Raw genomic sequence first — 13,628 nt, 5'->3', positions numbered from 1 at the left:
AGTTTCATAATTGCAATCAGAAGAAAGTAAGTGGTTAATCTGTCTTCTGGAAAGGTTTACTGAAGTTGATCAAAGGCAGCCAAGTGAATACTGAAGCTAAGGACACTCCAATAATTCAGATCAGTTTCAGGAAAATCATGAGAGCAATAATTAGAAATAAAGCTGGCACTAAATTAGGGTAATGTTTATTTTGTACAAAGACCAATTGAAAAATAATACTACCAATTAAATATTTAGAAATAGTTTTTGTTCTTAATAAGAAATTGCAAATCTGCCTCTGCATACAAACGTTCGAAAGTTCAGTATCTTTCCACTTACCTGAAAGTTTTGTAAGATTTTGTTCTTTTTGTTTTAGATAAAATTCCCATTTATATACAATCAACATACATTGCAGATTCATTAAAACAATTTTAGTCTTTAACCAGATTTTGTATAGGGTTATTGCATGGGGTTTGAGGGATTTGTTGATAGACAAACTGCCATTAGTATTCAGCCACAAGCTTTAAAAAGCCATTTCACTATGCATTTCCTTTAAGCTGAGGGAGCAATTGAGGTGCCAACCATTTTCTGGGGATTGGGATATGACAGTCTGAGTGGGTTACAGAATGTGGGACCATGGGGGAAAGAAGGACAAAATAATCTGTGAATGTATCACTTTCCCCCTGTAGTACCTAACTATGAAAGACAGCTACAGACTGCAGCTGTTCCTCAAGAAGGGATGAGAGGAAGAGAAGGATCCTTTAATCCATCCCTTCTTTGCTGTAGGATATAATGTCCCAAATGTTGTTATTCCTATTGCAGCCTCTGTTTATGACTCAACCCTCTGATAGTAACACTTTTCCCAGGCTTCCTTAAAGTTCTCAGTTTCCTGGAGGTCTTTCTGCTTGGGTTTTATAGATTCCAAAATTAGATCATAGTTTCTATCACAAAAGTTTCTTGTTACTTCTCTGCATCTACTTCTCAGTTGCCCAAAAAGGAAAGATTACAATCCAGATAAGTTGACTGGTACCAGACCTGTTACTTGTTTTCTATTTAAATTTAATTATATAATCTTGAAAGATATTGGTCTGGAGTACATCTCATTGTGAAAACTAAGAAATCGGAATGTCATGGTTGATAAATAGCATGGAAAAATAATTATCAGAGTTTGGCATTTATCCTTCTGGGATATACACATTTGCTAAATGCTATTTGCTTCTTTTGTACTTCTGCTCTACCACCACCTTCTGTAATGCCTTTCCACTACAAAACAAATGCTCTTTATTCATTTTATCTCTATAAGATGCTTAGTCATAAGAGACACATAATGCTTATTAAGTAAGTTAATGTTGGATAATTGCATAAGGAATTTACAAAGTAGTATTTACCTTCTCCTGTATAGGGAAATATGCTAAAATAACTGAAATCATTTCTTACAAAAAATGTTACTTAGTTAAGTGTGCAGTGAATGATACTGATGATACATACTTCTTTGAGGAGGGTAGTGAGAGACTTTAAAGAGACTTTTGTTTTATAATCACTTGAAACTTAATTCTAACTTTTCATTTAGAGCATAAATAAAAGTGTATGTAATTATGACATATGTCCTGGCATTAATGCAGGAAGGGAAAATGAGTATTCTGCTAAGTGATCTAGTTAGGAAAGAAAAAGCAGTTACTAAAAGAAAAGATACTTATTTCTTTATTCATCAGCATCTCCTGACAGTGGCCACCCTTCTAGAGACAGAAACTCTATGGGGTTTTTGAAAAATACTTTATATAAATATTTGCCATTTCATTTTACCATGCTCATCTAAGAAAAAGCCACTCTTCCAACCTCTGGAAAGAAGTCTAGAGTGACCTATCACTAGATCAGATAACATTCAGAAGTCAGAGAGAGTAGTTTCCAGAGGTGCCAGGTTTCCCAGGAATGACCTTTGTCTCCTTGACTAATACTCTGACATTTTTTAGAATTTATCATGAGGCATACTATATGCAGTGAATATTTCTAATTTAGTCTAGTGGTCTTTTGTTTCATATACAGTAAAATCTCCTTGGGTCAGAACAAAGTGGGAAAGTTCTGTCTAATGAGTGAAAAATTCCATTTGTAAAGTTTTCCTTAAAAAGAAAAGATATTCTTTCAGTCACACCATGGAAAGTTCAAAGACAACAAAGCAAGTATTATTTTATCCAGAGTATTAGAAATTCCAAAATAAAGACCACAAATGTGATGATCTTACTGTATTTTGTCTATATGTTTTGAACATTTTGAAAACTGTAACATTATAAAGAAAGCCCTTTCTTTTTCCCACTTTCTTCCTGAGAAAGGCAGAGACCAAAGAATGTTCAACAAAGAACAGAGAACTAACTTTTTCCAATTTGTCACTTCATGGATAAAAAGTAGAGACAGAATGGTGAAGCACCTGTTGCTTTAAAGGCAATAAACTAGTGAAATGTTTTAACAGAAGTCATCAGCTTTCAAAGATCCCTTTTATCCAGTTCACATCACTCACTGCTCTTAATTCCTTTGTCACATTTTTTACTGCATTACAAGTAATCCTTGAAATCCATGGAGCATTTTATATATAACTAGAACCATGTGGATGGTTCTCACATGTTCAGTGTAGCCTCAAATCCCAGCATTTCTTCTGTTCCTCCTTTCCCATATATTTAGTATTAGATGCAGGTTTGAGAAGCATATCGTTGTCGTAACAGGAGGAATTCATCCCCTAGTCACCACTTTCCACCTCGGAAGGCTCTAAGTGCAGTTTTGGATAGGTTTAGGATAACAGAGCTGCTAACGGTCCCTTAGCTGCTCTTTGATCTCAGCCACTGCATTCCATACCCTTCCTCTCTTCCTGAGGAGCTAGTTCCTCAAGCAGCTGCTTCTCATGCCAGTCCATTGGTTATTTATATGTAACTGAATACACTAGCCAACAGAAAAGATTTGTAGAAGTATTTTATGAAATCTCATTCAGATGAAAGTTAAGATTAATAGTGTTTATTCCATTCCTTCTGGAATAGTACTGTTTACCATAAGCAGTTTGGAATGAGGGACAAAAAATTTCCCAATCTTCAGGTTGAATAGCTTCAATGCTGTTACCTCTCAACCCACACTACTTTTATTTTCCCACATAATATATTAGGATAACCTTAAAGATAAATTCTAATTCTCTACTGTTTATTTATTGATATTAATTCCTTAGAGAACAGTTTCTTTAAAGGTTGAATACGGGCATCATAGTCTAGTCTCTCCTGAGATTCAGGATTATTCAAACCTTAGACGCATACACATAAAGCAGTGGCAAATAAATATTTGTTTTCTCTTTCTAAAGCACAGCAGTTACTCATATATTAAGTTTTTTGGGTCTGTCATGCATGTGAATGTTCTCCCTAATTGCTTTTCTTTGTGCTTTTCTTATGCCTTCTATGTGATTTTTATAGTCTATATATTTTAAGATTGCGCTTATATTTTCTGTAGTGTTGATTCTTATCTTTACAGTTTCTTAGAGTGTTTTAAGTTTTATAATGGTATTTATCTTGAATAGCTCCCTTTTCAAATATTTCTGTTGCTTCTTCACTCTCTGATGTTAAAAAATCCATTGCCTCTTTGATTTTTTAATTCTTCCCATTTTCTTTTAGAATGTTATTTTCATTGTTATTTGTTTCATCTTGTTCTTGCCTTTATTTTCTCCAGAGAATTTTGCATAGGCTCTTAAGCAGACATTCTGGCCAAAAACACTGTGAATGTATATTCTTTATTCTTTTCCATTTTGATCTAAGTACTTTTTTAATCTTTCCCTTAAAATATTAGCTAAAGAAGAGAATGTTGTTATACCAACTATGCAGTCATTCAGCTGCCTAAAGCATTTGAGAGAGTTGGGAAGAAGTCTGTGACCTACATCTACTGTTTGGAAATTCTTTCTGTTCTACAAAGTTAGGATTTATTCCATCCCATGGAGATGGTTTTTTAGTTTCATTTTTTCCTCCATTTGGAGGTACCTTCAAGTTCAGGGAAATGTCCTTATAGTTCATAGGTTTTAGGTTTGTATAGGCATACAGTATTTTCCTCTGCCCATCCAAGCTATAAATTGCTGATGCTGGTCTTACCTTTAACAGGACACAAGGCAAATATTGGGCCTTTAGTAAGTTTAATGAGTGACAGAAACTTCAAGTAGGACATTCTGTACTTTGCTGTGACTTACCCAGCCCCTGCACGTTAGGAGGTATTATTAACAGCATTATCTGTATCCCATATGGCCCCTTCAAACAAATTAGAAACACTTATTCCTCAGTGCACCCTACTGTCATTTGCTAGATGATCATAATCATTAACAATCTGAGTGGCGTTCCTTAGAATCTTGTAGTGCACACCACTGTGCACGACAACCCTAACCAGTGAGGCAGTTCAGAATTTTATCTTCACCTTCATTATACCACTTTGTTCTCTCTGGAGGAAGACACTGATTTTCAGTCTGGGTGTGTCTTATAGTTTGGTCCAAATTTTCAGTACACAGGAGATCCTCTAGAACAAGTTTAAAACCTCAGCAAGTTTAAAACGTGACTTTTTAGTTCTCTTTTGTTTTGTTTTGTTTTGCCAGGTTGTGGGAGGAAGGTATGTTTTAAGAACTTTCAGTTACTGCTCTCATAAATTTTTTTTTTTTTATTACCTTTTGAAACTGGGCATCCTGGCACACACCTGTAATCCCAGCATCTCAGGAGACTGACGCAGGAGGATGTCAAGTTCAAAAGCTAGCCTCAGCAGCTAGCAGTGAAACCTTGTCTCAAAATAAAAAATAAAAAGGGCTGAGGATGTGGCTCAGTGATTAAGAGCCCCTGGGTTCAATCCCTGTTACCCCCTCCCCAGAAAAAAAAAATGGCCTTTTGATTTAATTAAGAGGTAGCTCTCTTCAGGAAGGTACATAATGTTATTTATTTATTTTTGAGAAACCTAGCCTAGAAAAATGCGCTTCCCAGATTTTATTTCCAAGTGAGTTCTTATATAAATTGGTAGTAAAAACCAAAAATCCAAAGGGCCATGGTTTGGGCCAGGGGGAGCACTGAATGCTTGGTTTATGTAGCAGATTTTACAATACCTGGAGATTCCAGCTTCTTCCAGTGTTGATAAATTCTTCATAGCCTTGAAACAATCCTTGGTACTTACAAGGATTTTAAACACAAGCAGCAACATTTGTACTGAAATATATATCCTAAATATATTGCTTAAAATTGTAACTTGCCTTATGATACTTTTTAATCTTTGTAAACAACTGATTTAACCCTAGAAGATAAAAGATAGTAATAATCATATTTTTATTGAAGTCCTGAAATCCCCAAATCTGTGTATCAGCACATTGAATATAGATGCTTTTCCTGTGATGGCTCATTATGACTAGGACTGAATTAGTGGTGAGCTCTTTAAAAAGTGTATTTTGATGTTATTGGAAAGATGAAAGCATTTGCATCTTGTGCTTTAATTTTATATGACATGTAATAGTGTTTATGACAGCCCCAAACCATGCCTACTTGTGTATTTTTTTTTGGAAGACATTCTGTTTTCACTCCCATCTCTAATCATTTGCAGTTTATATAAACATAGCACTGGTACTTTTCTGTAACGTACATTCTACAAAGTACTTTGGATGTCTAGTAAATCAGACAGAAGTGCTGACTTACTGCATCAGTGGAGTGGGAGGTGTGCTATGTCAGTGTAAGCAAGAAAATGTTTTTTCATGAAAGACTTGTATTTAAAAGTACTGAACAATATTTCATATTTTCCTACATTTTGAACAGAATATTCTCTATGTAATTGGTTTCTCAGTGACTGAAGATCATCACCATGAATATACCAAGGGGCTATTGATGGGTTGTGATAAATTTGATTGTTTCAGACCATTGATGGCATGTCTGTATTATTTTTCTCTTCTGCCTCACTGTCAGGCTATTAGATCTCCCTTCTGCCTTTGGTGTATTTGATTCTAGTATTTATGTGCTTTCAGTGCAAAATCTACACTTTATTAAAGACATTTGGGAAGATATATTCAAAAATACCTTGTACTCAATAAAATTATCCCATGCCAATCGTGAAGGTGACCATGAAGTAGATATTATATTTTCAGCAAAAATTGAAATGTTGCAGAAGTTTAGAATGGGATACATACCAGAAAAAATCTTCATAAGATGTACCAACACACAGTACAAAGAGTTATAGAAACAAATAGTTCTAATTAACTTGTAAGAAATTTATTCAACACTTTAAATTCAGTTTGGTTTTAAAAGGAAAATGATTACTGATCATGTTACATCCTAAGTAAAATGTATGGGATTATACTTTATAAAATGGATTATATAATCTGTGCAATTAAGAATTTCCACTGATTCTTCTTCATCTACCACGTATTTGTAACATAACTCTGGCTTATCCCCATTTTTGTTCTAAGAATGAGCAGGGTCTCAGTGTCACCCTGCCCCTCAAACTTAGTAGATATACCTCCTTCAAACTTATTAGAGATTGAAGGAATTCTGAATAGTTAACTACCTGAATTTAAAATAGTACAAAACAATTCTTGGAGGAACTATTTGGTTTGTTTCTCTTAATCAGTGTAAGTTTATAATTAGAGTTTACTTCTTTCCATTCCTGTATTACCCATCCATCCTGACTCAGTTGGTGACCAGAGAGTGACAAGGAGAGGAAGATAGACTGGACCAGAATCAGATGTGTATTGCTACTTTTGCTTTCCATTCTGGAAAATAAAAGCCATTATGGAGAACTTATAAATTCTTCAGACAGAAAAGCATCTCTCTCTCTTTTTCTTTTTTTTTTTTTTTTTTTTTTTTTTTTTTTCTTTTTTCATGAAACTGCAGAGTTAAAACCGGAACTTTTGATAACTCTGGCAGTAAATACCTTAATCCCACAATCCCAACCTATTCCTGGTTGCTTCTGATTAGACTAGAAGCAGAGCAGAGCATTAGGACAAACTTTTCTACACCTGAAATTAATTATATCAATCTTCTTGGGAATTGAAATCCCCAATCATAGGAAGTCCTAAGGTATTCTCAGCTCTGTCAAAACAGGGCATGGAGGACCAGATAAGACCTCTTTCTCCTTGATACTTTATGTGGGAAGAGTAGTGAACAAGACAACTTTAATATGCATGGAGACCAATTACAGATTCCCAGTGAGTATTAAATATGACCCAAGTATCAAATGAGGTTTAGAAAGCTTACCCTTATGGAAAATGAAAGCCTTAGATGTGAAACTAGTGTCACTGCTACAGTTCTGCTGGCCTTATACATTCAGCATGTAGACTATTAAAATTTTTTCTGGCAAAAAACCCTCCCTTATATTTGGAAGCAAACATTTGATGAATGAATATGCAACGCAGGTCATGATCATATGTAATGGGCTGTAATAAATACGCAGAAAGGTTGTTCAGTCCCTGGAGAGTAGACTGGTGAAGTCAGGACCAGCTTAATGCTGATGAGTTAACACTGTATGAAATGAAAATTCATGTGTAACTATCTCACAGAAAAGTATCCCATCTTGTATAGTGCATTCAGTTACAAAAAAAAGAAAAAAGTCAAATGGTACAGCAAGCCCAGAGTTTCCTAGCCATTTACTTTCTCCTACTCTTGTGTATACTGACAGATGAGTGGTTTCATTTTCTTGCATGGCTTCATATTCATGGTTTTGAAAACAGAATTTTTTAATCAACTGAACTCGACCTTGAGATTCCATATCTCAACTGATCAAGAAGCAAAAGGAAGAAATCATAATTACTTGCAAGTTTATTTTGCTCAGCTAGTCTTTTAAAATCTTGAGGAGGACCTTCTTGTGAGATTCTGGTCTTAGAGATCAGTCATAGGACACTTAATAACATTTGTATCATTTTTTTTCTGTTGTCCCCTTTCATAGAAACCAGAATTGTTATTTTTTTAAAGCATACATAAGTTTTCTCTGCCTACATCATTAGTGATGAACTGGCAAAGATAAGGAAATATTTCACTATTTTCTGACTTGGTTCAGTGTACCATACAGCATTCCCAGTTTACAAAAAGTGTGAGTCTGTGAATCTTAGGATGTGGAGCTCAATATCTTAGTATATTACAGGAGATAATGAACTTCTATATATAAAAGCTGTGCTTTCCAGAAAACGTGTTCTGACCAGAAAACATGTTGTGACCCGAAGAGAGTAAGCATTTATAATTTAATGTTTTTAATATGCTGGGTTCTAAAACTAAATAGCCAAGTTAATTACGTTGATATATAAATTAAGAGTAAGTGCTGAACTCTGGTTTCAGATATCCTATTTCTGTATTTCCATATAGTCTCTGATTTCTTACATACATTGTGGGCAGTTGTATGAATTAACAAAATAAAATGTCAAAATTCCTGATGATCTTTGGAGTATTCTACTTCACTTCTGTATATCCAAAGACTCACTATATCATGAACTTAGCTACTCAGATCTCAGAACTAACTTTAGCATAGTTTGCTCTACTATTGTTCTCTAGCTTGGCAAAGTCCTACTTACCTTTTGAGATCCAGTAATGATACTTTTCTCATAGGATTTTAAATATATCTCTTTAGAACTTTTGTTAAATGTCGTGATAATCAACTTAATGTGTTGGTTTTGTGTGTATTATTTCATTGAAGGCTCGTTTAAAAAAAAATGAGGTAGATACTATTATTTTCTCCATTTTAACAGATCATTTAACTGAAGGGTAGTAGAACTGCCCAAGTAAGAGAGCTAGGATTTAAATTTAAGTAGTTTGATTCCAGCTTATTTGTTTTTCATGATCAATGATGTAGCGGATCACTGATCCAAGGATTGCATACATAGTAAATCACAGAACTAAATTTGAATCCCAAGCAGCTTGACCTCAGAGCTAGGGCTCTTAACAGTTTATTTGTTGTCCAACTCTCCTTTTGTAAGTTCCACAAGTCTGATACTTCCTGGTATTCATCTAGTGATTCCCAGAACAATAACACATGATAGATTCTAAAATGTTTGAGAATAAATTAATGAACTTCTCTGCCTAATACATAGCAATACTAAGCTAGGCATTTGTATTTGTTTTAGACATAGCTTTGATATTTTGACATTTGATATACGTTCTCATTTTCTCCAAACTGATATTCTAATTGTATTTACCTAAGACTACAAACAGTTTGCTTGTTTTTAGTTTTGCTTTGCCTAACTTGATTTACCAAACCCAGCCTACCACAAATATGTCACAGTAAGAAAGAGAAGGTAGAAGTTAGAGAAAAGGAAAGCAGTACTCCCCCACAAACAACATGATTATTTTAGGGATATGAAAACAGCAGCAGCAATAATGAAAAAAGTTTCCTGAATCCTATGAGGGAAGGAGGGAAAGAAACAACAGAAAATAAGAGAAAGGAGAGCATGCACACATTTCATCAGGAAAAGCCTAAAGTTGAAAGGAAAGAGGAAATAGAAAGAAAGGAAAAGAAGAGGCTAGGACAAAGTTTACATGTTCCACTAAAGGCTGGTTGTAAACTATGCTTTTAAATGTTCAAGTAATGAAGGATAATTTGGCGTTCATTATTGAGTGCCATAAATAAGCAGCATTTGGACATTAGCCACTTGTTGTAAACTAGTTAATTCAAGCATGGAGTTGGACTCAACTGACTTCTGGTCCTTTGCCCAGAGCTATTGACTAGATGAACTTTTAGGTCCCTTTTTACTCTTAAAATTCCATGTTAATATCAGTTATGCTCCATTGTGTGCAAGGCACAGTATGGTGAAACCAAAATGTATGCTTTAAGGGTTTACAGTTTATTTGAAAAATTAGACAAAAATGGCTTAGTTTTTATTGCAGTGCATTCCTAGAAGTGATATAATAAAGCATCTTTTTTCCTTTTAGGAATTATATCAGGGTTGATTATTGCATTCTTGACCATTAGATTCATCCAGTATATCTAAGTTTGATAAAAAGTTATTAAAATGAAGTAAAGCAAGATAAGCCCTACAGATAAAGGATTTTAAAATCATTGACAAATTAATCTGCCAAATTCTATGAAGCATAGATATGTAATAAGCATAAATATATAATACATATTGATTATACTTGTTATCCTTTAAGATGTACTTTTAAAATTGAAGTGCTGTGTGATGAAGATGACCCACATAAAACTATGTTGGTTTTATGAACCATCAGCCTAGAAATAGAAAGGCTCTCATAATTTCAGAACAATGCTTTTTTTCTCTACATAAATTTTGTAGCAAAGAAACATATTCATAATATCATACATACCTTAAGTTTGATTGAATGGGAGAACTAACGCATAGTGTTTAGGAAATGGACAATACTTAGTTCAGGAGCTATCTAATAGCTATTTCTGGTTCTACTCTTTGTTATTTATTCTCTAAAGTCTAGCTTAAATCCTGTTGTTTCCATAAAAATTTCCTCAACTGACAATACCCACACTGCTTTTTCTGTTTTTTGAGTTAATATAATTCATAGGGGCACTAGTGTAGGAAAGTGGTTGAGACTGGGGTTGATGTTATACTGCCTGTGCTGTTGTTTACTTGCTATGTTAACTGGCAAACTGGTTACCTAATAAGGTTTATAAAATAAGATTGATAAAAATCATGTCTGCTAGGGCCATTGTGAGGATTGAGTGAGAACATGTATATACAGCTGTTAGCCAAGTATTATGTAAATTAATACATTAATTTATTAGTTTATTAAGTATTATGAATACTATATACTTGATGGGAGTCAGAAGGTTTTAAGGTAGTAGAATAGGTGTGTTTATACCAAGGAGCAGGAGGAATTAAAAGCTACCATACTAAATGGAATTGGGAGAGTGCTGGTGGTAGTAGGGTTGTTGTAAGGTTTTATATCACAGTGTCTATTGGTGGTACAGTAGATGCAGATCACAAATTCATGGTCTGCAATTTTGACAGGTTCAATCTTAGAAATTAACCAGTGAAAGGGAGCTTTAATTTCACCTCCTCCACCTTCTCTTGTTCACTAAGAAGAAATGTAACCAAAATGGAAAAGGATGACAAACCACCCAATCATCTAAGTCAATAAAATGGCACTTTGACTCTTCATGACTCCTCAAGAATGTCATCCTGTGTGAGTTACAAATACCTAAATAGAGGTATATAGGAAATAATAGGAGATAGAGGAATTTTTAGGGCCTAAACTTCCTAGAAGGAAATAAAAGGATTTCTTTGAGAATAGTTTTTGTATGTGATACTATATATGTAGATAGATACATCTACATATATGTATATGTATATATAATTGAATATGATTCAGTCATAAAGAAGAATGAAATCTTGTCATTTTCTGCAAAATGGATGGAACTAGAGAACATTATGTTAAGTGAAATAAGCCAGACACAGAGAAACAAGAACTGTGTGTTCTCATATATGGAAACCAAAAAAAAGTTGGCCTACAGGTAAAATAGTGATTACTGGAGATTGGACAGGCAGGGGAGAGGTAATCAATGTCCTCCATATTCATATGTGGAAATGCAAATTGGTTAAATAAAATGATAGATTTATGTACAGTTAACATGTATTAATTAAAAAATGTTTTAATGCAATGTCATGAATCTTTCCATTTTCTTCTTCAGTTCTATACTTTATGGTAACTTCTTTAATTCACTTTGTATTAATTTTTGAAAAGAAAGAAAACAGTTTTCATGTCTTCCGTTAAGAGAATGAGAGAGGGCTGGGTTTATAGCTCAGTGGTAAAGCACTTGCCCAGCACTTGAGGCACTGGGTTCGATCATCAGCACTATATTAATTAAATAAATAAATAAAGTTTTTTAAAACTGAGAGAGAGAGAGAAGTTTGTGTGTTTACTTCTTGGTAAGGTGAATATTAAGACCAGGAAAGAGTAAGATTGGTACGAGGTAGAGGACAGCATGAAAACCACAAAACAAACCAAAAAAAAATCAGAGTCAGTGGTTCATCTTGTTGTGAGACCAGTAGAAGAGGGGGATAAACGAGTAGTTGACACCTTTTGTTGGTTTAGGTTTGGAAAGAAGGACTTATTTATACAAAAAGGATTATGTTCTTGTTTATTTTTTTTAACTTTTGAATACCTTCAACATTAGAAAGTATAAAAGAGCCAGTATTTAAGAATTTGAGAAGGCTTTTTCTGTATAGATTTTCAGTTTTGTTATTCTCTTAATAGACTATATATTAACATTAGTATAATAAATATAAACATTCTCTAAACTAATAATGTTCATATAATTATTCCCAAGTACATCCCCTTTATTTCTAATATCTAGGACTTTGCACATGCTGTTACCTTTACTGATAATACTCTAACCCACTTCTCATTTTCTAGCCATATACTTTCTGTAAATTCACTGCCAAAGCACTAAGTACTTCTCATAGGAATTAATTTTTGTCTTATTTACCATTGTTATTCTACAGATGCTTGATAACAATTTGTTAAATAAAATAACATCTGTTGCTTTATGTAGATGCTAATTTTTACTATGTACATATATGTTTATTCACCTCATGTGTAAAATATTCAGAAAATATTAATAAAATTCAGTTTTCTGATTGCTGGGGTGAGTATTGACTCATAAAATTAAAGCATGCCTCTTTAGTTGTTTTATAGGTGTTTTCTGTTTGTTTTTGGTACAGGAGATTGATCCCACAGGCACTTAACCACTAAGCCACATCCCCTAGCTGTTTTATAGTAATAAGGGGAAAAAGAAAAAAGACTTCATATCTTGAGTTTGGTTACAGATCTTTGCAGTAGAATCAAGTAATCTGTATATATCCAGTATTCTGGTAGAAAATGTGTACTCATGGAATGCAAAAAGCTCTAAAAAATGGCTGCCAACCTATTGTCTAATTCAGGAGAGAGAATTAATATTAGTTAGAAGACTTAGATCACACAAAAGGAGCTGTTGATGGTTTTGAATTTGGAGAGGTTTAAGCAACTGAAGTTCATATTTTTCTCATTTTAACTTAATTCAGCAATCACTGAACAATGCCTGTGTCAGGGTAGTTCATAGGATTAGTACTAAGGGTAAGAAGTATGTGATAGGTCCAGGAACAATGTGTGGTTCAAGTAAGAACCAGCATTGCCTTAGGAAAGCAACCCATGGCGAAAGCCTGCTTTTGGATTTCACAAACATTTCACAGTACATTCTTGTGTCAAGTTTCCTGCACTGACATTGGTGTCCTTGTTAACTGCTGTATCATCTTCCTCTAGTCTGCCTAGCCATAGTGCCCCATCATATGTGGGAAGATAATGTGGTAGTTCAGAGATTGAAACCCTTCAATTCAGACAGATCTGATTTTTTTAAGCATGGCTCTACTGTATCTACTATATATCTATTGTCAGAGTTATTATAAGGATTAACTAAATAATCTATGTAAAAAAGTGCTAAATTAGTAAAGTACCTAGCACATAAGTGCTCAATGAAAGGTTAGTAATAAAGATTTCAGTATTGGCCTTTTTAGCAGTTGGTCAAGATCTATGTCCTATTGCCTCAGACTCTTAACACTAACAATATTTTACACATTCTTGTTCTTCTAGACTTTTTTAAATTTTTATTTCTTTTTATTCTATTTAGTTATTACATGACAGCAGAATGCATTTCAATTCCTTGTACACAAATGGAGTATAACTTTTCAT

The 13,628-nt window shown here is 34.0% G+C and overlaps 1 protein-coding gene across 1 annotated transcript in view; it reads left to right on the top strand.

Annotated features, from left to right (window-relative positions):
• The window catches only part of MICU2 (mitochondrial calcium uptake 2), a 124,613-nt gene that overhangs the window by 25,325 nt on the left and 85,660 nt on the right, over positions 1–13,628 (top strand).

Source organism: Sciurus vulgaris (genome assembly GCF_902686455.1).
Source record: "Sciurus vulgaris genome assembly, chromosome: 4".
In the NCBI taxonomy this organism is placed as follows: domain Eukaryota; kingdom Metazoa; phylum Chordata; class Mammalia; order Rodentia; family Sciuridae; genus Sciurus; species Sciurus vulgaris.
This window is presented reverse-complemented; position numbering and strand designations above follow the sequence as displayed.